At 41.4% G+C, this 25346-nt stretch overlaps 1 protein-coding gene and 1 non-coding gene across 3 annotated transcripts in view; one reads left to right on the top strand and one right to left on the bottom strand.

Moving 5' to 3' along the window:
* LOC126356176 (N-acetyl-D-glucosamine kinase) overlaps positions 1-25346 on the bottom strand; it is a 199925-nt gene that overhangs the window by 129155 nt on the left and 45424 nt on the right. The window lies entirely within an intron of this gene.
* Trnar-ucg (transfer RNA arginine (anticodon UCG)) lies at positions 10510-10582 on the top strand. The gene has a single exon. It is a non-coding gene; the product is annotated as a tRNA-Arg (tRNA).

The following is a 25346-nucleotide window of genomic DNA, read 5'->3' on the forward strand; positions in this document are numbered from 1 at the left end:
TTGCACCAGGCGAGCGGTCTACCCGACGGGAGGCCCTCGTCACACGCCTTTATTATTATTATTATTATTATTATTAATCATATTTCAAACGTACATGTTTCAAACCTTTATCGAGTTGTAGAAAAGAACTGGTCAGACATCCAACGCACAGTGCGGTGTGAACTGCCACGACACTCAACTCTCTCATACTTCAAGAACGGCACATAATGATGACTGCTGCTCACCTGTCCGACATCCATCCCCAAAACCCGCAAGGACAACCACTCCCCATGCAGCATATCTTAATCTCCGAAGTATTTTTACCTTTTCTCCGTAGACGAACTGTACAAATGACGGGTTGCAAAGGCTAAATTCTGTCTTATACGGCGCAGAAGTGTGCCCCGAAAAAAATGGCCAATTAATTATGTAGGTCTGCTCTTCTCTGCTTCATCTGATGAACCAAATCCAATAACCGAAAGATAAAATCCATCTTCTGCATTATAAAAGAGAAAAAAAGCGTGAAATGTCAAGGTCAAAAACATATTCGCCCCAGAAACCTTATCGACCTCTACGGTGTGCAACATGCGGTCATAATCGTAATGTTGCGTAAAAGGCAATCCATTTGTCATGGCCACACAGTAAAATGTAAAATTAGGGAGACATGGAGAGTCTTGGTACAGTCTACGGCTGTTAAGTCAATTTTACAGGATAATTTAAATATAATTTTTGGACGTTCCGAAACTTTTCCTCTAACGGAAAACATTGATAATCCTGGTACTTTTGTGGAACACTTAGTTTATTTTGAAGGTTACTAAAATTTTTAAAAAACGAGAAAAACTTGATTAAATGATTACTTCAATTTTAAACCATAATTGGGCCGGCCGCGGTGGCCGTGCGGTTCTAAGCGCATCAGTTCGGAACCGCGCGACTGCTGCGACCGCAGATTCGAATCCTGCCTCGGGCATGGGTGTGTGTGATGTCCTTAGGTTAGTTACGTTCAAGTAGTTCTAAGTTATAGGGGACTGATGACCTCCGATGCTAAGTCCCATAGTGCTCGGGGCCATTTGAACCATTTAAACCATAATTAATAACACAGAAGTCATAACAAAGTTTTTCAAAAATAATTAGTACCGTCAAAACGTTGAAATAAAATGTAATTAACAGTTTTTCGCGAAGCACTTATTCACATTGCGCGGAACATGCATAGGTTGGGGACCCTGGCCTAGTAGCTTAAGCTTTAATTGTATCAGTCGACAGTAAAATAAATAAATAAAATAAAATAATAAATAAATTTACAAGACGTACACTTTGCAAGCAAATGGTTGAATGACGTTTTCACTATTTTCTGAATCTCTACATCGGTAAGCACTGATCAACAGGTATTTTTTATAGGTTAGAGTTGCTGACATCGAACAAGACTCTCAGTTCTGACTTTTTTTAAATATAGATTTTCAGTTTTCATTGTCCATCGTCGATCAGATATTATTGGTACCATATAAGAATAAAGATAACTTTTGCGACTGTTTTCTAGCTTTATTTCCTGACACGTTGGATATGCTGAGTTTAACCATATACAGGATGATTCAGAATCGTTGCGACACACTTCGGGAGGTTGTAAAGCGCGTATTGAAGAATAAAAACAAACACTATAAAACCATTTAAATTATCATAAAAACTGTAACAAAAAACTCAAGAATTATGAGGTGTTTCCACAAGCCGCATAATGGATGGAGGTGCTTTATTCGCAACTACCGGTTTCCCATCATAGATGCATCTTCAGGTGTATCTGCCAGGAATACAAATCAGTGTGCGAAATTTTATGAAATGGTAGAAATAAAGAATCTTAGATAGTGTAGGTATTCAACAAAAAGCAATGAGAAATACTCACGATGGTTATGTTTACATAATGTACAGTTGATCGACATTTACAGAGTGCTAGCATTCGGGAGGTTATTCGCGTTAAGAGTGAAACCACATAGGTGGGTTGTCATAATAAAATACACTCCTGGAAATGGAAAAAAGAACACATTGACACCGGTGTGTCAGACCCACCATACTTGCTCCGGACACTGCGAGAGGGTTGTACAAGCAATGATCACACGCACGGCACAGCGGACACACCAGGAACCGCGGTGTTGGCCGTCGAATGGCGCTAGCTGCGCAGCATTTGTGCACCGCCGCCGTCAGTGTCAGCCAGTTTGCCGTGGCATACGGAGCTCCATCGCAGTCTTTAACACTGGTAGCATGCCGCGACAGCGTGGACGTGAACAGTATGTGCAGTTGACTGACTTTGAGCGACGGCGTATAGTGGGCATGCGGGAGGCCGGGTGGACGTACCGCCGAATTGCTCAACACGTGGGGCGTGAGGTCTACACAGTACATCGATGTTGGCGCCAGTGGTCGGCGGAAGGTGCACGTGCCCGTCGACCTGGGACCGGACAGCAGCGACGCACGGATGCACGCCAAGACCGTAGGATCCTACGCAGTGCCGTAGGGAACCGCACCGCCACTTCCCAGAAAATTAGGGACACTGTTGCTCCTGGGGTATCGGCGAGGACCATTCGCAACCGTCTCCATGAAGCTGGGCTACGGTCCCGCACACCGTTAGGCCGTCTTCCGCTCACGCCCCAACATCGTGCAGCCCGCCTCCAGTGGTGTCGCGACAGGCGTGAATGGAGGGACGAATGGAGACGTGTTGTCTTCAGCGATGAGAGTCGCTTCTGCCTTGGTGCCAATGATGGTCGTATGCGTGTTTGGCGCGGTGCAGGTGAGCGCCACAATCAGGACTGCATACGACCGAGGCACACAGGGCCAACACCCGGCATCATGGTGTGGGGAGCGATCTCCTACACTGGCCGTACACCTCTGGTGATCGTCGAGGGGACACTGAATAGTGCACGGTACATCCAAACCGTCATCGAACCCATCGTTCTACCATTCCTAGACCGGCAAGGGAACTTGCTGTTCCAACAGGACAATCCACGTCCGCATGTATCCCGTGCCACCCAACGTGCTCTAGAAGGTGTAAGTCAACTACCCTGGCTAGCAAGATCTCCGGATCTGTCCCCCATTGAGCATGTTTGGGACTGGATGAAGCGTCGTCTCACGCGGTCTACACGTGCAGCACGAACGCTGGTCTAACTGAGGCGCCAGGTGGAAATGGCATGGCAAGCCGTTCCACAGGACTACATCCAGCTTCACTACGATCGTCTCCATGGGAGAATAGCAGCCTGCATTGTTGCGAAAGGTGGATATACACTGTACTAGTGCCGACATTGTGCATGCTCTGTTGCCTGTGTCTATGTGCTTGTGGTTCTGTCAGTGTGATCATGTGATGTATCTGACCCCAGGAATGTGTCAATAAAGTTTCCCCTTCCTGGGACAATGAATTCACGGTGTTCTTATTTCAATTTCCAGGAGTGTAGTACTGAATACGCCCAGAAGATAATTTTCAAAAATGTACAAAGCAATACTGCTGAATGAGCCAGGACATAGCCCCATAGGGCATATTGTAGGATTTGGTAGACACCAGTATATAACTGATGCAAGTGAAACTTAAACTCTTGTATGATGTGCGTACATCCGCCATACTGTTAACAGGCCGATGTGGTGAAACCTGCCTGTGGAGGCCACGGTGGCGAAAAGGAAAATAAACATCTGAACAGCCGCAAGGAGGTAATCATTACTAGGAAACCCATCCAAAGGCTGGGAACCGCATTAGACAACTTTAAAAATACGTCGTTTATTGTAAATATAAAATGTGATGCTCTGTTGCCTCGGTGGATGACGGTTCCGGGCACGTATTTCCATCCGCAGTTTATTTTTCTCCTGGAACCCCTTAAAATCTCCATTGTTTTTCGGTATGCACGCAGCTGCTATCTCCTCCTCCTCCTCCACCGACGATCTTGGCAACCAGTCGCGAGCACTGAATAACAAACAACATTGTGAGACCTTCCCCTTACGGTCCTTCAGCGTTCAGTGTCACTTTTGCTGCCGAAGGGGTGAGTTAGTGACAGGCGCCGGCGCCTGCAACTTGGATGCTCTGTAGCGTCGTTGGCTGACTTTTCCGGATACGGGTTCCTACGATTTGTTCCTCAAAATATTCTCTACAAGCCCTCGAAATTTGTCGCAACACTTCTAGGACACCCTGTGTATAGATGCAGTTTAGGATTATTAACACAAAAAAAGTTGGCACGAAATGAGCTTACCTAAGGTGTATCAAAATATTCTAACTTCAAAAAAATACTGAGTGTACACCTATCACTCCTTTTATATTTGGGACTCGACATGTCTTCGATCTCACCATATTATCCATAGCGACAATGGCAGTTTTAGAAACCTGCCCCCTCTTGGGTAAATTTCTTTGGATGCCTATGCTCCTTCTAGTCCTAGTAATGCCTCTTACGTCTCGGAGACTTTTTTTTATGGAAACAGACTTCTTGTAAACTTGCAGTGGATAAATTTAACTCGACTCCAAAACAATACGGAAAACCGAGTTGATGAGTAATGTCGAAGGCCGAAGAGATCGCCTCGTAAAGTGGAAACTACGCTAAATAGTAATATGAATGTGGCTTGACCCTTTTTTTTTTTTTTGCCAAACTCGGGAAACATTTTTGAAATTGCTTAGCCAGTTGCCATCCATCGTGGCCGAGCGGTTCTAGGCGCTACAGTCTGGAACCACGCGACTGCTACGGTCGCAGGTTCGAATCCTGCCTCGGGTAAGGATGTGTGTGATGTCCTTAGGTTCGTTAGGTTTAAGTAGTTCTAAGTTCTAGGGGACTGATGAAATTAAAAGTTAAGTCTCACAGTGCTCAAAGCCATTTGAACCATTTTTGAACTTATCCAGTTGTATTTTCCACTAGATATAACAATAATTGCTTCGAATACTATAATTGCTTGAATACTACTCAGCAGTGTGGGATCCGCACCAGATAGGGTTGATAGAAGAGATAGAGAAGATCCAACGGAGAGCAGCGCGCTTCGTTACAGGATCATTTAGTAATCGCGAAAGCATTACGGAGATGATAGATAAACTCCAGTGGAAGACTCTGCAGGAGAGACGCTCAGTAGCTCGGTACGGGCTTTTGTTAAAGTTTCGTGAACATACCTTCACCGAAGAGTCAAGCAGTATATTGCTCCCTCCCACGTATATCTCGCGAAGAGACCATGAGGATAAAATCAGAGAGATTAGAGCCCACACAGAAGCATACCGACAATCCTTCTTTCCACGTACAATACGAGACTGGAATAGAAGGGAGAACCGATAGAGGTACTCAGGGTACCCTCCGCCACACACCGTCAGGTGGCTTGCGGAGTATGGATGTAGATCTAAATGTAGATGTAGATTTTGATTCTATCAGATAAAAATTTTGGGTCATATAACTTAACGCAGTTTAGATTTTCAGGCAGATGTATTGAAACCGAGTTCATGTGAAGCAGTGTGGTACGAAAACGTAGCCTCTTTAGCATAGGGTTGCCATATCTAGCTGGGAACTTCTCTGTATAGTCGGAGATGGCGATGTAGAAATGAAGTAAGAAATTTGTTTAATGTAATTACTGATTAGCACAAATTGAAACGTTATAATTTGCTTGAAATATTGCATCATCATTAGCAGGTTGATGATTTTCTTGCAAGTGTGTTGATGCACACTTCACACCTTCAAGTTTGCGTACGTAATTGTGGAGGACACAAACGGTTTTGATAACATCATTCCCTCTGTCAGAATTATTGCAACGTATTGGGCCATTTAAAACTTGGAACTATTCTGAAGCCACTCCAAATGCACATTCAATCGTTTTCCTTCCTCTGTTTTAGCGGTAATTTAAAATTATTTTCACATTATCGAGACACTTTTTAGAGAATGGTGTCATTAAGTAGCGTGATAAGGGGAACGCTTCATCTGCTACAAAATAATAGAGAAATGAGTTATTCTCATCGCACATTAATATCGATGGGGATGGAATACCAAGGCCTGCATGTGTTAACCATTGTGATTGCTGATGCGCGAAATATTCCACCGTCGCTGTTTCTTCCAGCACAACCGATCTCGATTTAAGTAAATAATCCATCAGCATCGCAGCAGCCCATTAGCACGACAGAGTGGTATGATTTGTAACTGAAGCAAGTTGAACTGCTGTTCGCCAATTTTTTTCTTCGGATATGCTTGCCATCCTGTGCTCCACTACAGTTTCCACAAAAACGTTCGACAGTCTTCTTAAATTCCTCTATTTTTCGAACTAACATATACATTTTTTTTTTAGAACACCCCAAAATATTTTTGTGCTTTCCGCTACTACGCATCCAATGGTGGTCTTTTCCCGTGCAAAGTACAATGAAAGTGACAACAAATGTGCAACCAGTAGCCAAGTACATGTAAGTAAAATACTATGTATAAGTTTAGTTTATTAATTTATTTCGCAATTTTCTACATTTTATTACCTATTTGTCTCTGAAGAGGTAGGCCTTTTTTTGTTTCAGTGCCTGAATACAAAGAGAAATGAAGGAATTTACGAACGGTCTTTGTTCGGAACCTCAAACCTCCCCAAATGGCAGTGGAACAAAGGCAAAGGGGCCTCATTATTTGATGCGAGAAATGCAGTTTGTATTACCGTTTGTGAAATCCTGAAGCTCAGCTCCCACTGGAAATTTACCAGATATCCCCCATGACGAAGAAAATGTACTTTATGCCGCAAACAGTAAAGAAATCTCTTCTCAGCATATCCATTGTTCACCGCCATCATGATCGTCAACACCACCACCTCCCGCAGAAGCACAGTTACCACCCTTACCAAACAACGCGACTATTGAGATGAATGAGGGCAGCCAATATGAACACTGTCAAGGTGACAGAAATTTCCGTGTGGCATCTGATTCTCGTCTACAAGCAAAAAAGCGTATAAAACGACGTTCTAGAGCTGATGAAATCGGCAATTGTTTCATCGAGTTTAATAAAGCCAAGAAGGCAGAAATTGACTCGCAGCAGTCTAATCCCAACAATCGGAGGAGAAAGTTGTTGTTGTTGTGGTCTTCAGTCCTGAGACTGGTTTGATGCAGCTCTCCATGCTACTCTATCTTGTGCAAGCTTCTTCATCTCCCAGTACCTACTGCAACCTACATCCTTCTGAATCTTCTTATTATAGTCATCTCTTGGTCTCCCTCTACGATTTTTACCCTCCACGCTGTCCTCCAATACTAAATTGGTGATCCCTTGATGCGTCAGAACATTTCCTACCAACCGATCCCTTCTTCTGGTCAAGTTGTGCCACAAACTTCTCTTCTCCCCAATCCGATTCAATACTTCCTCATTAGTTATGTGATCTACCCATCTAATCTTCAGCATTCTTCTGTAGCACCGCATTTCAAAAGCTTTTATTCTCTTCTTGTCCAAGCTGTTTATTGTTCATGTTTCACTTACATACATGGCTACACTCCATACAAATACTTTCAGAAACGACTTCCTGACACTTAAATTTATACTCGATGTTAACAAATTTCTCTTCTTCAGAAACGCTTTCCTTGCCATTGCCAGTCTACATTTTATATTAATATTAATCAATGTATTTTAATTTTATTAGGTCACTGATTTAATTTCAGGTTAAATGAATATAGAGGTTGTTGCACATTTAAATGTTGAAAAATTCATTCTGAGGCTGACTCTATGGGTGATGTTAAAAAGTCATTAATAAATTTTTAAGCAGTCTTACAAAATGTTTGAAATGTAAGATACGTTTATGTTGGTGTGGTACACCACAAATATTGTACATAAGGCACGTGACTTTGTTCAGTTGTTCAACAACGATTCTGTCACATGAAAGAACAACTAATTGTAGTTTCTTATCCAAATAAAACGGAGGGTCATTAACATACAATAAGATCAGTAATCATTCCAAGATCGAACTTTATGGTACGTTTTATATTTTAAAAGGGGGGGGGGGGTGCAAATCCCTGTTACCCCATATTGATTTAGATTGTCCGTAGTTTCCTCAAATAACACGAGGCGAAAGCTCGTCAGTATTTCGTGTACATGGGGCAACGAAAAGTGAGGACTGTAAAATGGAATCTGCTGTGCATATTTGATCGATAGCTTGTGAAAAGCAGACATGCAGAGAACAGTTTTAGTCAATAGTGAAACAGCCGTTTCTGGAGTCTCTTCCAGCTGAAGAACAAGTAGATAAAGCAAGAGCTGAAAAGGGCGCTACTGCAGGAATGACAGATTGTTGTTAATGTTTGGAGTTAATTTCGTTGTCGATTGTTAGCAAGTTCAGCTCAAAACCCGTTCATCGCAGGAATGGAGGCTGTACTAGACGTTTGACATTTTCTCAAAATCGCTGTTTAGTTAACAACCTCGGCTGGAAACCATGTTGTTGTTGTGGTCTTCAGTCCTGAGACTGGTTTGATGCAGCTCTCCATGCTACTCTATACTGTGCAAGTTTCTTCATCTCCCAGTACCTACTGCAACCTACATCTTTCTGAATCTCCTTAGTGTAGTCATTTCTTGGTCTCCCTCTACGATTTTTACCCTCCACACTGCCCTCTAATACTAAATTGGTGATCCCTTGATGCCTCAGAACATGTCCTACCAACCGATCCCTTCTTCTGGTCAAGTTGTGCCACAAACTTCTCTTCTCCCCAATCCTGTTCAATATTTCCTCATTAGTTATGTGATCTACCCCGAAACTATTTCTTCTTAGCCTGTTGTCTGAGCTGAGCTGGATGAAATGAATGAACAACAAATAAAAATATCCAGGCGTAGAGTATTACCAGCTAATCGACGAAATCATGAACCAGGCACCTACTCCACCACTGTTATCCCAATTGCTGTTACGCAGTCGTTGGGATCCCAATCAATCAATGTCTACTGAAATCAGGCGAAGATATAGATAACAGTAACCAAGACAATAGTGCTGCCAGTCAGTTCTGCGGTAGTTCGCCAAGCAGTTGGTCAACAACCAATGGAAGATTCTACTGTCGACACAGCTTAAAAGTTAGTTAAGAAAATGACTTATGCAACACAGTAAACATTACGCACTTTCAATGAAATACTATTTGTATATAAAATAAATCAGAACTCTCTTACCTCAAAGTGATTAATATCTGTTCTTCTATATTGACCCATTCCCTCATTTTCGTATTTCGCTGTGTTATGGCTGGAGAAATGAGGTGTACCAGATCACTGTAGCAATGCTTACTAATTCTATAAAAAGCAATAAATTTCGAATCTGTTTTTTGCAGCTACTTTGCTACTACAATCCGCCTGCAGTTTATGTTTCTGTGAATGTATGGATAAACGTAGAATTTCCTTCTTTCTTCCGTTCGTAACTAATAATAATAGAGGACCACATCTTCCAGTGTGCTCGAATCTGTACTCGACATGTCCTGTGTAATCAAAAGATGCTCAGGTACAACAAACAGTACTACTTCTCCTCCACAATTGCAAACGACAGCTGCAATTTCTTATTTCAGAGTTGCGCCGTGTGCGAAGCTGCGTTCCAAGCCAGTCTGCAACCAGACAACACCGACCCGTTGCGTTGCTTTTCAGTCGCAGCGTGTGCGGACATAGTTAAGTGACAAGTTACGGCGAAACCGGCATCTATACCTCTCAGTGCTTCTCCAAGTTCGGCTGAGAAAGACACAGCCATAAGAAAATGTTTCAAAATATGATATCAAATATATAGGTTTAAAATCATAAAAAACTCATCAATCATAAAATTCTCAAACCACGGACCTTCTTGCAATGCCAGACAGCACTATAACGACGACAGTCCGGGCTTAATCCCGGGCGTACGGTTAGCCTAAAATATTACGTACGAAAGTTACTATGTTTTCACTATTAAGGAGAATATTTTGCCGCCACATGCCACAAACAGTTTGGCGAAACTCGCTTGTTAAGTTGAGGGAGTTATAAGTAGACGTTGCTGCAGCTTTGGGGGACACATTTAAGTTTCCAGATGCTACCTGATAAATAATGCTGATCTGGCAGAAGAGTTCATTAGTTTTATCATTGTCTAAATCTGAATTTGAGTATTATTAAGTGTCACGACAACAACAGGATTTTCACCATGTAAGTTCTATTTTTCTGTACTTGCTTAGAAATTAGTAACTGCTACGAACTGTTCAAACATAGATTTAAAGACAGCTCAATAACCCACTCAAATCTTACTACAAGTATTCAAAACGCAAGTTTTGACGCCGAAGGAAATGAAGAATATAAGCATTTTCTGATGCCAAGCGCTTGCGACTAATGGCGTGTAAAATGTGTTCTTTTACAGCATAAAATGAAGCTACTTCTTTCTAGCGGAACGTCAAAACAGCGATTGTACACAGATCCTTCATCTCAAAACAATAGTGGTGACTTGCGCTGCGTAGCGAAATGGAGTATTTCTCGAGCAATCTAGTTGAATACGTTGCAGATTTACGTTGTTCTAACCAAAGAGAACAGAAAAAGAAATAAATGTTCCCTTAAAAACTCCGTTAACATGTCCGAACGTTAGTTACGGTATAACACTATATAAGGCAACCATACCATGTCTGACCGTGTGGCCTAATGGATAAGGCGTCGGACTTCGGATCCGAAGATTGCAGGTTCGAGTCCTGTCACGGTCGAATATTTTTATTTCTTCCTCGTGTTATAGGCATAGTGCCATTAAATTTTTCACCATGAAGGGATAGTTACATGCTGGCAATGTTTCGCGATAAAGAAAATATTCACCAAACTCATAAGATTAACACAATTTTTAAGAGATGTGTCAAGATGCATTTTGAGCATTGCTGATCAATAAACTCATCGTAAAATGACTTAAGACCTGCAGTTATATTTTGTATGACACCTCTTCGTGTTGCATGCACAGATGGAGCATATGCGAGATGTAGTCACCCTTAACATCGCCATATGCTATACTTTGCGCCTGAAAATCCATTGCTGTCATTTTATAGCAAGTTTTCGCGATATAAAACCCATTCTGCGAGTGTCCGTCGATTCCCATAGTTCAATATTTTTATAATTCTCTAGTGCGAGTCGTCACGTTTGTAACGTGCTACACTTCTTTGTGTGCACTCGGTCTACACATTAGTACAGTGCTAGAATTATTTGTATATGCTCTATCATCTGTTATTGAATATCTGAAAATTACACGAGACATTCAGTTTTGGGATATGTCTGTGGGATTCGGTCTTGAGTAGTAAAAGAAGAAGAAATACGGTACTTATTGTAATAGAAACTGAGAGGGAATAAGTTAATGTTAATGATTTACTAACTAAAACACAGAGTGTCTGTTAAGGAACAAATTATAATATCTGAATAAAATTTTGTTCAAATGATATCAAAAATGCTTAGTAATCAGTTTGTTAAACCTGTTACCGTAAGACAATGGCCTGTCTATCCTCCCGATATCTGTGCAGACTTAAAGAATGTCTCACGGACGTAAGGGAACATGATGTCCACTTACTCCGTTACATTATCGAACATCCTAGATTTACCAGAAGCTGTTTTTGAGCAACTGTTACTAACTGTTACACCACCACTGCTACAACAGGTTGTACACCTTCGTCATGTTCAAAAGAATTCTGTTTCGACATTAATATCCTCCCAAATATATTCAAAAGCCTGTTACTACAGCAGACCTACTGTTGTGATAGGAAAACGGTAACTACTAAAATGTTAATAATAAAAACTAATTTAGCTATGGGAATCCTCCCAATTTAATGATATTCAAAATCGAACAAGGTTCACAAGTGTTGTTCAGGATATATACTTAAATGTTTTCATCACTCGACTGAGCTCTATATTTACAAGAAATTACATGAGTTGCACGTTATAAACACTAAGGGTTTTCTGCTTTACACACTTTACACAAAACATCATCTTGCTTTTTGACAAGCAAATTCATCAATAATATCTTCAAAATTCTGTTCTGAAACCACGGTGGGTTCCATTTACAGCAAGGGAAGAGAAGACTGGGGTTCTTACGAGATGCTGCTTCTGAAATTGGTTTTTCATTAGCTTTGAACGTGGGAAGCTCCCTTCAGCGGAGGCGACAGTCATTGTCTCGGTTGGGAAATTGGTTTCCAGCGTCATTCGAGTATTTCAGTATCAACACAGGAGTTTTCACATCCTCGGGCACCATTTCTCTGAACACTTCAATTTCTGTCAAAATGTCTGATGCTACAATGTCTTTCACCATTTGTTTACACAAGGTTTTTACATAGCACTTTCAGTTCTTCGTCCTGTGTGTATTTTAAGCTTTCTGGAGAAAACAAAAAGCCGAATATTTCGGAATACTTAGCCACTTAGCCAAACCTTTCTTTCAAACTCTTTAACACTGTCAACGACAGGGTAGAAAAAATCGATTATGTACTTCTCCTCTGAAGGTTGAGCTCTGCAGACCACGTTGTCACGTTCATAATCCAATTGCTTCGTCTTCTTGCCAATTCTCTTTTCCTCCAGATTTTGGTTCAACCTACAAACTTTCAGCTACCTCTTTCGCTGTTGCCTGCGCACTAACAAAAAAGTCTTCACGGAAATTCTCAATAAACTTCACTAGACTTTCGAGGGATTTAGTTGCTACTGCCACGTCAATGTTTTCTGCTTAAAGTGCCTTACTTGCTGCGTTAATAGCAAAGAGACGATCATACCATATGACAACACAATAAACTCGGCTTTCTAATTCGTTCACAGCAAGCGAGTGTGCTTAGCTCTTTGTTTTCAGTTCAACAGTGCTGCTGCTCAAGGGCATCTCTGACTTCTCTTCCTTGGTACCTTACAGCTTTGACACTCTTCACCCTACTCTCCCGTCGTCTGCAGGTTTCTTCACTGTTAAGATGGTACCCTGTTCAATACGATTTCCTATCTCCCAGTGGATGTACTAGAAAACAATGTATATTCTTTGAATTACATCAAAAAACGTGCTTTTGCTGTAGATTTTGCCGCATCTGCTAACACAAGATTAAGACTATGACTGGCACATGGCATACACAATTCTGTCAAATTTTTTAAATTCCGGTCTCTGATCACAATATCAGAGACTGGAATAATAACAAAAAAAAAAAAACATTTGAGAATATTGGATCACTGTTTACGTGATTATGTCGCAGTTGGTGAGAATATAAAATTGTCTTGGAATGCATGATTTTGGCCTGAACACCACTTCGATAATCTATCGTACTAGCGCCATCCTCGTACCATTGGCCTCTGCAAACATTAATACAGAGTCCTACTTGATCCAGTTTCGATAAAAGGGTTTCAGTAAAAGTTTCTCCTGTTGTCGAGGTGATGTTCAGAAAGTCGAGCAAGTGTTCTTCTACAGTTACTGCGTCTTCTGATAAATTTACAAACCTAACATTCAATGTCATCTGTTCCTTTTGACTTGTATCAGGCGTACAATCAAGTATGACAGAAAAATATTTACTTTCTTTTACAAAATTAACAATGCTGTTTTTTATTTTGATGGCAAGAAAATTTCTTGTCGCTGCTGCCCCTTAAGGCTACATTATATTGAGCTAGGTACCAGATGATGAGTATAATTCATTTTAGAACCTGACGCCAATGTTCCTTCTCTTTTCACAGTCGTTCAAGGTGAGTTTGATCAATACTACTTTTTTGTTTCAAACGTATCTCACATTCTATCCATTTTTATGGCTAAATGATTGTTCATGGTCTTGAAGCCTATTTCCTAAATGAACCCAATCACAGAGTCCGTCATTTAACAGGGGTTTCGGCCTTTCCGCAATACAGCCATATTCCATTTACGCATTTACATGAAAGACACATAGAGAATGTCAGGATTAATTAAGATACTGAACAAGTCATATAATAACAACGATTGTGTAGAATAATTATTGCTAACAAATCATGAGCAATGCAATCACAGTTTTTCATTCACTGATTTTATTACTATGAACGTGCACTATAAATATAAATTAATTCTGTTAGGGTATTTTATCACTAGATCGTAGATGGAAACTACTACTGACACCAACATAGTGCTGCTGGATAGAGGGAGTGGTACATTTTTCTGGAACAAATTCTTTATTAGTTCGTCTTGCTGAATCCTTTATAACGGTGCAAGAAAATAGGAGGTGGGTAACATCAGCATCTGCTTCATTTTCACAGTGACAATGGGGAGCACCACGAAGATCGCGGCTGTGCAAATGGTTTGGAAAATACCCATGGTTTAGCCTTGTGGAGATGCTGCTTCTGCTGTAGTTGGTTTTGCGGAACCAAGGTTTCAATGGGATAGTGTCTTGACCTGCAGCGCAGTGACTGCACTTAAAGTGCCTTGGTATTACTTATACTGAAGACACGAAAAAAGATGGCATGTATATTGTTTACAAAATGAAAGTATTACATTTTTATGTCACGCAGAAATAGTTACATTTCACTAAAAATGAAGAATGAAGTTTGTTTACGTAGACATGAACATCAACAAAAGCAAAACGAGGATAATGGAATGTAGTCGAATTAAGTCGGGTGATGCTGAGGAAATTAGATTAGGAAATGAGACAGTTAAAGTAGTACAAGAGTTTTGTTATTTGGGGAACAAAATAACTGATGATTGTCGAAGTAGAGAGGATATAAAATGTAGACTGGCAATGGCAAGGAAAGTGTTTCTGAAGAAGAGAAATTTGTTAACATCGAACATTGATTTAAGTGTCAGGAAGTCGTTTCTGAAAGTATTTGTATGGAGTGTAGCCATATATGGAAGTGAAACGTGGACGATAAATAGTTTAGACAAAAGGAGAACAGAAGCTTTCGAAATGTGGTGCTACAGAAGAATGATGAAGATTAGATCGGTAGATCACATAACTAATGAGGAGGTACTGAATAGAATTGGGGAGAAGAGAAGTTTGTGGCACAACTTGACTAGAAGAAGGGATCGGTTGGTAGGACATGTTCTGAGTCATCAAGGAATCGCCAATTTAGTACTGGAGGACAGCGTGGAGGGTAGAAATCATAGAGGGAGACCAAGAGATGAATACACTAAGCAGATTCAGAAGGATGTAGGCTGCAATAGGTACTGGGAGATGAAGAAGCTTGCACAGGATAGAGTAGCATGGAGAGCTGCATCAAACCAGTCTCAGGACTGAAGACCACAACAACAACAACAACAATAACAACAACAACAACACGTAGATATCGTTACATTCAACATTATTTTTTATCTGTTATTAAATGTAACGATATCCACGTATCTTTTTGTATTTTTCAGGTTTCGTTAAATGTAATTGTTCCTGCAATTCCGTCGTCGGCAGACGATAGCCCAAGAATCCCAAAATCAGTTCGTAACCAAATACATAACATTTTGCATAACATTAAGCAAGTGTTTTCGTGTTTAATATTAATTATGTTTAGTAATTATAACAACTTACTACATAGTAAAACCACACAAATAAAAAGTGTCGCTACAAAACTACTACTGAACCTCCTATCCGTTAACCAACTATCGGTCCAATTGTTTCTACTACTGCCACTGCGATTAGTCTTTATAGCGCCTGCTTCTGCTCTGTTATCACTCTTTATGAACACCGTTACCTTGGGAAAAAGTCATTCGGTGTTGTTTGTCGCTTCTGCTCTCGCCTTGAAACTGTCCCGGTCAAAAGCCGTTGTCTGCCGGATTTCTCAAGGTAAGGGCGTCACTTCAAAAATAGTTTCCACTGCAGGATATGCTAACATAACGGTGTACCTCTGTACTGACGAAACTGGCATTGGGTACAGCCGCCGCCTGAAGACAAAACAAAAGATCATATAGACGAAGACCAAGTACTTTAAAATCCTCGTCCAATGGTCAAGGCGAGACTGAAATACGCGATCCTGTGTGTACCTGCTAATAGCTGAAGTCAGTGAGGCACGCGTTCTTTCCTTGAGCTAACGGATTAGCTTCTCATTTGCAGCACTGGGAGTCAGTGAAAGTGAGCCAGTGAGCTGGTTTCTTATCTTATTTTCTTTCTTTCATGAAAAAAGTCCCTGTCCTATATATCAGGGGTAGCCACATGCAGCAATCTATGTAGATTGTAGACGGAAGTGAACTCCTAAACATAATCACATTTATTCTGAATCCAGTATCATACCCAACTGGCATTTTTTTTTAGCGTAAGCCGGTTGGTAGAAGAAGCACAGCGTGGCAAGTACTTCCGATAAATGTTTCGGAGCTTAATGAAATACAATTCTTCCGCATATTGTTATAAATAGTATACTGGACACTTTAACAAACTCATTAAATCACATTCGCATAACATCTGAGATTCACCGATCAGCAAATTTGCCAATTGTAGCAAGTGCTCTTCTCCTTCCTCAGACACAATTTTGTAGGAACAAGTCCCGATAATAATCTCTAAGTGGTTACTGGGGTAAGATTGGGATGTTACCATAGTCACGGTTTGCAGTTTGTACGTATGTACACGTAGTTTGTCAGTGGTGACCAGTATAATTTTGCCTGAATCAATTTTCATATCGTCCGGTAACTTTCCGTAGTTTATAAATCGCTATAACACTACCGCAATGGTTGCTTTATGTTAGAACTAATGCGAAATGGCGAAAAGTGATTGTGTGTGTGTGTGTGTGTGTGTGTGTGTGTGTGTGTGTGTGTGTGATGACGACGACGACTTCCAGTTTAATCGTGTCGATCTGGAAATATATTAAAATGCTACTCATAATTAGCTGGCCCCTTAATTAACAATTAATAGTTTTTAGCTGTTGGACTGTTATATCTATATGCATATGAATAACTGTAAGCTCTTCGTGCACCAAATGTCGACAAATTAAACTAAAAAAGCAGGCATCGAACTTGTATTGTTACAAAAATTGCTGTTCGTTTATGAGTAACGTCCCGTGATCTCGTTTCTGTGCAGATTGTCTCTATCTGTAGGGATAATAAGGTCACGGAGAGCACGCAAATGCGATTTAATACGCAAGTTCACCGCACTTTTATCTATGACCCACTTCCGTGTAGTCCGTAGCTTCTTGTACCCTCATCACGTCAGAGAAGATAACATACACACATTCGTCACGTTATTCGCCTTATTGTGAGACAAGATGAGTCAAAATGTCATCACAATTCCTGGTTCTCACATATCAGTCAAAGGAAAACATTATTTCATATTAGATAACAACGCACCTCCGTAGTCGAGGCCGTAAACGTACGTCTGTGCAATAGAGCTCGACTCGACTGCAAGATACGAAACTGCACCCCAAAGAGGAAATCACACAAGGGCAGCAACTACGGTACGCTGCATGGAGAGCACTGAATAGAATAAGGAGACGCAAAATACAGAGTAAACATGATTAAGTGGGGTCTCTCTGAAGACGACCAGTGTGAATGCTCATGTGCCCATAGACGGACAGCGGAAGACCTGCGGAGTTTTGCAGGCATAGAGTTTAGATGTGCTTTTCTGGATACAGAAAGTAAAATAAAATAAGTATAGCAATGTGCCAACTCTCAGCTGTTATAACTATCATCAGACTAGTCGTAAGTTTTGTGATTATCTTATTTTCACTTATCTGGAATGTGTGAAGTATGCTGCTATACATCCTGCCTGATGAACGTCAATGGTTCCTACTGTATGTACGCGCTATGTGGAGGCCGGAGTATCGTGCAGTAGTAAACTACTTCACCGCGATCGTTTTCGTAATAGTAATAGCAATAGCACCAATACTTGTTTTATTCATCCGTTGATCACGTTCATATTGAACAAGACGAGCTGTTTCAGCTTAAGAATAAAAGTACATAGTTCATGTGTAGAGGGATCTACATTTTTATATGTCTAATTTGACAAGAATGTGGCAGGCAGACGGTCGTGGGTTTATTAGAAGGAACCATCCTAGCATTAGCCTGTAGCACTTTACGGAAACCATGAAAATCTAAATCAGGATGGTCCGGTGGAGACTGATATTCCACCACAAGTGTCCGTTCATTAAAACAGCGAAATTTTAGTTTATCTCTAGCGTACAGTACTGTTTTGATTATACATTCTTGCAAAGAACGTATTAAATACTGTAAAAAGCTTGCGTTAAATTTTCATTTATTTCTCAATACCGATGACCGCACACACTATACAGGGTGGTCCATTGATCGTGACCGGGCCAAATATCTCACGTAATAAGCATCAAACGAAAAAACTACAAAGAACGAAACTCGTCTAGCTTGAAGGGGGAAACCAGATGGCACTATGGTTGGCCCACTGGATGGCGCTGCCACAGGTCAAACGGATATCAACTGCGTTTTTTTTTTTTTTAAATAGGAACCCCCATTTTATTACATATTCGTGTAGTACGTAAACAAATATGAATGTTTTAGTTGGACCACTTTTTTCGCTCTTTGATAGATGGCGCTGTAATAGTCACAAACGTATAAGTACGTGGTATCACGTAACATTCCGCCAGTGCGGACGGTATTTGCTTCGTGATACGTTACACGTGTCAAAATGGTCCATTTACCAATTGCGGAAAAGGTCGATATCGTTTGATGTATGGCTATTGTGATCAAAATGCCCAACGGGCGAGTGCCATGTATTTTGCTCGGTATCCTGGACGACATCATCCAAGTGTCCGAACCGTTCGCCGGACAGTTACGTTATTTAAGGAAACAGGAAGTGTTCAGCCATATGTGAAACGTCAACCACGACCTGCAAGAAATGATTATGCCCAAGTAGGTGTTTTAGCTGCTGTCGCGGCTAATCCACACATCAGTAGCAGACAAATTGCGCGAGAATCGGGAATCTCAAAAAAGTCGGTGTAGAGAATGCTACATCAACATCGATTGCACCCGTACGATATTTCTATGCACCAAGAATTGCATGGTGACGACTCTGAACGTCGTGTACAATTCTCCCACCTGGCACAAGAGAAATGACGGGACGATGACAGATTTTTGCACGCGTTCTATTTAGCGACGAAGCGTCATTCACCAACAGCGGTAACGTAAACTGGCATAATATGCACTATTGGGCAACGGAAAATCCACGATGGCTGCGACAAGTGGAACATCAGCGCCCTGGCGGATTAATGTCTGGTGCGGCATTATTGGAGAAAGGATAATTAGCCCCCCATTTTATCGATGGCAATCTAAATGGTGCAATGTATGCTGATTTCCTACGTAATGTTCTACCGATGTTACTACAATATGTTTCACTGCATGACAGAATGGCGATGTACTTCCAACAAATTGGGTGTCCGGCACATAGTTCGCCTGTCGTTGAAGCGGTATTGAGTAGCATATTTCATGACAGGTGGATTGGTCGTCGAAGCACCATACCATGGCCCGCGCGTTCTCCGGATCTGACGTCCCCGGATTTCTTTCTGTGGGGAAAGTTGAAGGATATTTGCTATCGTGATTCACCGACAACGCCTGACAACACGCGTCAGGCATTGTCAATGCATGTGCTAACATTACGGAAGGCGAACTACTTGCTGTTGAGAGGAACGTGGTTACACGTACTGCCAAATGCACTGAGGTTGACAGATATAATTTTGAGCATTTATTACATTAATGTGGTATTTACAGGCAATCACGCTGTAACAGCACGAGTTCTCAGAAATGATAAGTTCACAAAGGTACATGTAAGACATTGGAGCAACCGAAATAAAATGTTCAAACGTACCTACGTTCTGTATTTTAATTTAAAAAACCTACCTGTTACCAACTGTTCGTCTAAATTTCACAAAGTGAAAAAAGCGGTCCAACTAAAACATTCATATTTCTTTACGTACTACACGAATATGTGTAAAAAAATGAGGGTTCCTATTAAAAAAAAACGCAGTTGATATCCGTTTGATCTATTGCAGCGCCATCTGGTTTCCCCCTTCAAGCTAAGCGAGTTTCGTTCTTTGTAGTTTTTTCGTTTGACGCTTATAGCTATAAAGTGTGAGATGTTGAGCTCAGCCTTTTGCACTGTCTGTGAACAGTCTACATCTATCTACAGCTACAAATATACTCAGTAAACCACTATGATGTGCATAGCGCAGGGTTCTTCTCATTGAACAACACATTAGAGTTTCTTGCCGTTCCATGTGTGTATGTGACACGGAAAGACTGGTTGCTAAAATGCTTCCGTGCGCGCTGCCAATTACACTAATGTGATCTTCAGGATCGTCACGGTGTCGAAATTTAGGTGCTATAGTATATTTCTAGATCTCTGTCTGAGCGCTGTTTCTCGTACCTTTGTAAGCAAGCTTTCGTGGTATAGTTGGTTTCTATCTTCTAACTGTCAGTTCAGGCTTTTCAACGTCGCAGTGACAGCTTTCCGTGGCAGATTCAACCTGTGGCCATTCATGCCCTTATACGATCAATATCCCTAGTTAGTCCTATTTTGTATGGGTTCTATATAGTTCCGCAAATTCTGTTAGTACAGCTATACGCATTTTGGCAAGAAACAGTCTGAAAATTGGTAATTTTTAATTTGTGGTAAGTTCCCATGGGACCAAACTGCTGAGGTCATCGGTCCCTAGGCTTACACACTACTTAATCTAACTTAAACTAACTTACGCTAAAGACAACACACACACCCATGCCCGACGGAGGACTTGAACCTCCGACGTGGGAGCCGCGGGAACCGTGGCAAGGCGCCTAAGACCAAGCGGCTACCCCACGCGGCACAATCGGAAAAGCTTGTGAGGGTGATGCAGGGTAGGTTGTGCTCATGAACAATTATTAAGAAAAAATTCGATACGCTCCGGCGTTTCCGAGTTAGTTAGCAATGAAATTAGCTACTCAGGACGTTGCGCAAGATAGTTCAAGTTGCTCGCCAGATACAATTAGGATCAGTTGTTCACTATGTGAAGGTAGCTGATGGCAGAAGATACTGCTCAGCCTTTAGCTCGGGTTCGATCCGTACTATCGACCAATGTCCAATTTTTGTTCAATGGTTCAAATGGCTCTGAACACTATAGGACTTAACTTCTGAGGTCATCAGTCCCCTAGAACTTAGAAATACCTAACTAACCTAAGGACATCACACACATCCATGCCCGAGGCAGGATTCGAACCTGCGACCTTAGCGGTCGCGCGGTTCCGGACTGACGCGTCTAGAACTGCTCGGCCATTGCGGCCGGCGCAGTTTTTGTATCGCGCTCTTGTTTGGTTTTAGGAAATCAAACGTAGGCGTTTCACGTGCGTCGCTTTATTTTGCGCGGCCTCATTTGGCTGACCGGGACCCGGTTGAACACTACTGGACGCCAGCTCCGCGCCCGCAAACAAACGATCGTCATATTTCCGGAAACTAACCAAGTACTTGAACCCAAGGCACGCGGAACCGCTTCTGTAGTGCGTTCTGCAGGTACACCAACACACTGTTTAGCAGCTGGTCATTATGTTTTGGCTCATCAGTTAATCTTACAATAAATGTTTGCCATTTGTGGGCCGGCCGGGGTGGCCGAGCGGTTCTAGGCGCTACAGTCCGGAACCGCGCGACCGCTACGGTCGCAGGTTCGAATCCTGTCTCGGGCATGTGTGTGTGTGAAGTCCTTATGTTAGTTAGGTTTAAGTAGTTCTAAGTTCTAGGGGACTGATGACCTCAGAAATCAAGTACCATAGACCTCAGAGTCATTTGAACCATTTTCTCATTTGTGAAAAGCCAATCGACTGTGCGCTAATGAAATGCCTATCAGGCTTTAAGTACATATTTCGGAGTATGGAGCCCAAATGCGTTGTTCTAATCGCATATTTTCGAAAAATAAGTAGAGAACAAAATGTCCAAAAGTTGACATTTTTTGCTAATTTATAATTTTATTTATAAGAAGTAAAAATAAAATCTCAAATTTTTTCAGGTTCCATAGTTGAAAATGCTTGTTATTTATATGTCTACAAGATTTCACTATATTATCTTGATTGAATACATCTGGAGAAAACCGGACATTTCTACTACATAATATTGTATCCAAGAAATCGCTTAAAAGAGCTGCTTTTTGATGGTTTCAGCTGGTTACAAACTTACTGTTGTATATGCTTTGTCTTCTATCGCCACTAGCTCCAGCTATTTTTTACATACTTACAAATCTATCCACCTGTCTTGCATTTTTTTCACGAGTGTCACATATCTCCCAGCACCCTGCAATATGCAGTTGACACAAAGGCGAATACCCAATACCTTGTTCTCGGCAGGAATAATCACTATTTCAGGTGCTCTCATTTGGCATGATTTCCACAGTTCAGAGATCCCATTCTTAATGTCTGCAAACCTACAAACACCGTTTTGGTCAGACGATTTCAAATCAAACTCTTGAATCACTCGTTTGAGTTAGTTTCTGCCCCCGCAATCACCATTTCAGCAGCGCAGGCTTGCCGACATCTCAAACCAGTTTTTAAATATCAATAACAGAGGCTGCTTGTTGAAATATATTTCTAGTGGTAAAAAGACAAGGCAGCAGCTTTCAAAATGGGCAACCTTCCTACTTCCACAAACGTCTGGAGAAATTTCTAACACCCGAGGAAGGGTCAACTGTTGGAAGTGTAGGACTTTGTTGGTATCGAAAAATACACTTCCAAAAAAGCAACATGACTGCTAATACCTAGATATATAAAAGAATATTCTACTGAAATGGAGCTACACGACACCTGGACTTGTAGCAAAAACAGTATACACAAACACACCGATTTCAGCAACAAGGAAACGATCTTCCAAAAAGTAAACACGTGCAACAGCAGCGCATCGCAGTAGCGTCGTTACAGGTTAACCATAACTCTTCCGGGTAGAAACTAAACTCTTTAAGCCTTTGAGTCCCAACGAAATGAAAAAAATATACAATTTTAATTTTTTTACAAAATTAACCATTGTTATCATGTTAAGCAACGAAATCAAGAAGAAATTGACAAAAGTAAACTCTCAGTTGTATTAATGAGACGGTTTCACTATAAATTTTTCATAAATTTAACTTTTATTATCATAGAAAGCAAATAATACATTAAGAAACTGGCAAAAAGTAAATAATCAATTGTTTTAAGGAGGTGGTTTCACTAGGAACCACTACGACATAACAGTCTTTAACCACCCAACATTTCATGTGATATATTTGAAAGCAAATTTGCTGTTTTGCTGGGCTGGATCCCACATCTCGAAACTTCCATGAACTCATAATGCATAAAACAACAAAAAATTAATCAACTGTGTATCAAAACGACATGTGCCCTAGTGGTTTCTTTACGGGGAGGGTAGATACAAAATATCCCAATTAATGAAAATTGGTAATGTTTTACGACACCGCATATTCCTGCCCCCCCCCCCCCCCCCAAATGAACGTGTCACTTCTCATGGTGCAAACGTTTCAGTTACTTTGGTATTATAAAAGTGCAGCAAGCTGACACGTCTAGTATAACAGTCTGTGTTATTGACAACAATTAGTGCTGAAACGTAGGAAAACTGAGCAACTTCCAACCTTAGCGAACTTCAGTAAGCTTCGACAAAAGTCATGACGAAATCTTGCCGGAAGCTGTAGCTCATTCCAGACCACTTTCCCATGTGAGTGATTACGTTTATCAGTTTCCGGTCGCTCTGTCACGCCTACGGAACAAACCTTGCACCATTGCTCCATGAAATCGACGAACTGCTGCAGCGACAGCAAAGGAAGCGAATTCTTTTTGCTAAAAAATAATAGTGCTCAGAGCCATTTGAATCATTTTGAACTCTTGCCAAGGTACAGGATAGCCTCCTGCGTGACCGCTTACAATCGCACAGACGCCTCCTCGCCCTAACGCCTCATCAGTTCGGCTTCAGGCAAGGTAGATCAATAGAAGACGACGCCAACGAAGCACTGACAGTTACAAATAACATCATAGACAAATACGTGGCCATCATACTAATCGACATAGCTGGGGCTTTTGACAACCTGTGACGGCCGTCCTTCGCCAGGTTAAGGGAAATGAGGCTATCAGCTTCCCTCTACAGTAGTTCCCTCGACTAGTGCGGAGTGAAGGGCTGGTACACGCAAGGTTGTCAAGAAAATAACAAAGGGATGTCCTCAGGGCTCGATATGCGGACCAATATCTTGGGATATCGCAATCGAGCCCTTGCTGAACACCATGGACGGTGACGGCAGGATAAAAGGTGTGGCGGCGTACGCAGATGACCTGCTCGTAGTAGTGTCAGCCAACTAGAGAGCAGCACTAGAGACAAAAGGCACGCAACTGCTTCAGAAAATTAACAGTTGGTGCAAAGAAAATAAATTAAAAATAGCTCCCTACAAAACTGTATATTTGCTGCTCAGAGGGACACTACAGAGGAATCTAATTCTAAAATTAGACAATACATGCAGAAAAGCAAGCCACACGTTAGCAAAGACTGCACCTTGACGAAAAGCAGACTTAACTATCATATCAAATTGACGACTGACAAAGCCTCCAAAATTATGCAAAAACTATCAAGACTCAACCCAACTCAGAACAAATTACCTATTAAGATAAGGACCTACCATATTGCGATACTTGAATCCATCGAATGCTGCGCCACAGTTACTTGGGCCCACAGACTGAACACGCAGACTAACGAGACAATTGCAAGACGAGGTCAGCGTCGAGTACTCCTCAGAATGAGCCGAGCCTTCAACCTGCCCTATAGACATAACAATATGTTATAGAGTTGCTGTGTACTGGCTTAAGAGCGACAAGGTCGATAAAGTCACCGAAATTACTGGAACCAACATTATAAACGAAACACAAATGAAGCAATGGCGAATTGAAACATGGCAGAGAGAGCGGTACGTTCCTGACAAGGATCGCCGAGTACACTCGTTCTTTCCTGACGTACGCGGAAGATTACAATTGAAACATGTCGACCTAAGCCGGTGATGGTCACTTTCCTGACGGGCCTCGGGCCGTACTCTGTACACTTGAAACACATGGGACTAACTAACGATGAAATATGCATTTGCGGAGAAGCGGGACACCACAACATGTCACACTACTAAGCAACACGCTAGCACAAGTGAGACCTATACATAACGACAGTGACATCGCCGGAATAATAAGTAATCCCGATGACTGGAACAGAATAAATAGCGTAGTCGATACTGTATCGAAGAGACTGCAAGAAGAATACAAGCGCCAAAACCCATATTCAAGGAGGCGTAGACAAGCACAAACAACACAACAAACCACATGGGAGGACACAACCACGAGCACAGATTCCGAAACCGAGCAATGAATAAACACACAAAGTGAACACGACTCAGAAGGGATCAACGTGTAAGGGACCCAAACCAACAACACATGACACTGCATGCCATGAAACAGTCATAAACGACACAACAGGCAGTAACAGTCATATAACAAACAAACACCGACTCCACACAAGCAGTAATTCGTCTTATGGCAATGCAGAAGTATATCCTCTATTTAAAGCTACAATCAATGAATTTTATATATCAAATGTATTTTCTGTATAAAGC

Source organism: Schistocerca gregaria, chromosome 3, assembly GCF_023897955.1.
Source record: "Schistocerca gregaria isolate iqSchGreg1 chromosome 3, iqSchGreg1.2, whole genome shotgun sequence".
Classification (NCBI taxonomy): Eukaryota; Metazoa; Arthropoda; class Insecta; order Orthoptera; family Acrididae; genus Schistocerca; species Schistocerca gregaria.